This window comes from Eulemur rufifrons, chromosome 8 (assembly GCF_041146395.1).
Source record: "Eulemur rufifrons isolate Redbay chromosome 8, OSU_ERuf_1, whole genome shotgun sequence".
Classification (NCBI taxonomy): Eukaryota; Metazoa; Chordata; class Mammalia; order Primates; family Lemuridae; genus Eulemur; species Eulemur rufifrons.
Window position 1 is genome coordinate 14149353 of NC_090990.1, and position 2914 is coordinate 14152266.

General features: G+C 50.4%; 1 non-coding gene across 1 annotated transcript; it reads left to right on the top strand.

The window, feature by feature from the left end:
• The first annotated feature begins 2294 nt into the window (after positions 1-2294).
• Positions 2295-2467, top strand: LOC138391181 (small Cajal body-specific RNA 16). Its single transcript, XR_011234795.1, has one exon. It is a non-coding gene; the product is annotated as a small Cajal body-specific RNA 16 (non-coding RNA).
• The last annotated feature ends 447 nt before the right edge of the window (positions 2468-2914 follow it).

Consider the following 2914-nt stretch of genomic DNA (forward strand, 5'->3'; position numbering starts at 1 on the left):
GACTTGCAACAGGAGAGAGAGTCTGTGAAGCCCTCCCAGTGTCCCAGGCACAGTTCTAAATGCCCGGTAATTTACTAGCTGCTGCAGCGGGGTGCTGGCTCACAAGGGCCGATTGTTAAATATTCTGAGATTTGGTAAATGGTTGTCAAACCACGGGTGGCTTGAAATCAGCCATGGTGGGAATATTTACACCACAGGAATTGGCACATGTGACAACTCAGGACTTGATTTGTTTTGTTTTGTTTGAGACCTGGTCACCAGCACACCACTGAAGCCATGTGACTATGGCCAAATGTTACTCTTCGAACTTGTATTTCCTCATCCATAAAATCATCATCATAACTGGCCGGGCGCAGTGGCTCACGCCTGTAATCTGGGAGGCCGAGATGGGAGGATCGATTGAGCTCAGGAGTTTGAGATCAGTCTGAGCAAGAGCGAGACCCCGTCTCTACTAAAAATAGAAAGAAATTAGCCGGGCATGGTGGCGCATGCCTGTAGTCCCAGCTACTCGGGAGGCTGAGGCAGGAGGATCGCTTGAGCCCAGGAGTTTGAGGTTGCTGCGAGCTAGGCTGACGCCACGGCACTCTAGCCCAGGCGACAGAGTGAGACTAGGTTTTAAAAAACAAAAATCATAATCATAATGGCCCACACGTATGTAGTGAGTGCTAACTATGTCCCAGGTACTGTGCAGAGTCCTAGCTTTGCACGCATTAACTCATTCACTCCTCATCACAACCTCATGAGGTAGGTGTTAACAGCATCCCCATTTTTCAGATGAGCAAGGAACACGGGCAAGATACGAACCCAAGCACTCTGGCTCAGGACTGCCCCCAACCACCGCACCCTATTGCCTCTGTGACATTGCCATTTAGTAGACATTTACTGAGTGGACACACTGTGCTAAAGGCTTCAACATCTAACAGGCATACCCCAAAGCAAAGCCCTTTCCTTTAATACTCAAATATAACAGCTCAGGCCTCCATCCCTGGGAAGTTAGAGGCTTCCCTGCTATTTCTGAAGATGCCCAGGGGACCGTTATGGCCTCTGGTCACCGCTCACTCTGAATCCCTGCCTCTGGGCCAATTGTCAGCCCTTATGGCCACCCCGCCTTCTGGGATTGTCATCTTCTCTCAGAAAAGTCACATGTCCACCCAGTGGGAGTACTGCTGCCTCCAGAGACCCTTCTCCGTCTTAGCTCTTCCCCCGACCCTACTCTGGGGCACCCCCCGCCCCCGGGCCTCCCATCCTCGGGCTGCTGAGAAGTTGACTGGCTTCTGGCTGTTGACCAGAAAAGCCCACATTTCCAATTCTTTGTTGTACCCAGCAAAACGGGTACAACTGCCCGGATTCTCCCCCCGGTGGAGGTGGGGGAGGCCCACCTTCCACGTGAAGGTATCTGCCTTACAAAGGAGCAGGCTTCCTTCTGCCACCCCCATGGGGCTGTGGAAGCAGCAGCTGACAATTTCTCCTGCCCGGAAGTACGCTTTGATGGCTGCGACCTCCGAATCACATGGTAGGGTAAAAGCCATTCTTTTCCCCAAAGGGGAATTTAGCATTGGGGTTCTGCTCTGGACCAGCTGTGGGACCTTGAGCAAGTTACGTCTCTTTCCTGAGCCTCCAATCCCCCATCTGCAAACGTGGGTGAATGGTTGTTAAACCACGAATATCTGCCCCACAAGGCTGATGCCTGGCATGGAGTAGGTGCTCAATAAATACTGGCTGTGGCCATCATTATTTGACAGACAAGGAAAATGGTTCTAGACCCAGTTCTGCTATTAATTTGCTGAATGAGCTGGGCCTCAGTTTGCCCAACTGGAAAAGGAGAAGTTGGGCCCAAAGGGTCTCTTAAGCCCGTTCCAGGCCTGTCGTTCTCATAAACGGTATATGAGAGTCTCAGGGCCCTTCCAGACTCGCCCTGTGTGCCTCTTCAACTGGCTGCTCATTTGTATCTTTTATAATAAAACAGTAAACATACATAAAGTTCTGAGAGACGTTCTAAATTATAAAATTATAAAAACAGAGGGGGGACGTGGGAACCTCCAATTTACAGCTGGTCAGCCAGAAGTATGGGGGTGGGGCGGCCCCCAGGACTCGCGGCTGATGTCTGAAGGGGGGGCAGTCTTGCAGGACTGAGCCCTTTAACTTGTGGGATCTGGTGCTAAAATCAGGTAGATAGTGTCAGAAATGAATTGAATTGTTGGAAACCCAGTCGGTGTCAAAGAATTGCAGAACTGGTTGGTATCAGAAAACGCCTCGCGTGCCCTCTTTTTAAAGACCCTGTTACCCACACAAGAATGGTCCGAGGGGAGTCTCCTGTGCTGTTGAACCTGCCCAGTTGTGGGTGCAGCCCGGCCCCAGGCAGCCCGGCCCTGACCTCAAGTAAGTTCCCAGAAGTCTTTCCTGGGTTTGAACAAGTGTGAACATTCTAGGAGCAGTTTGATGATCACGTATGATACTGCAAACAGGACAAAAAGCGAAACAAGGAAAGAAACAAGCAAAGGACAGTAACATGTCCCAGGAGGGAAGGAGAACGTCTGGTCCGGGCTGGGAAGGATGGCATGGTGACCACCGTGAAGATGTGGCAAGGTCTGGCCGTGGTTCTCATGGGCTGTTGCTCTGGTCTTTAAACTTTTCTGTATCCATAAAATTTCTCACAATGATCAACTCGGAAAAATAAAAAAAAAAAAAAAAGGCAGAGGAAGGGTGCAGTAGAAAGAGCCCTGGCTTGCTTCGGGAGTCCTGGGTTCTCGTGTCAGCTGTGCCACTGAAGTACTGTAGGACCTTGAGCAAGTCCCAGCCCTTCCCCAGACCACGCGAGTCAGTCTGAGCAGCCCTTCCAGTGCTGATATTTTATTGGATAGTTTTCATTTATCTCAATCCACACACGTATTGAGTGTCTATTAGAAGCCTGTTT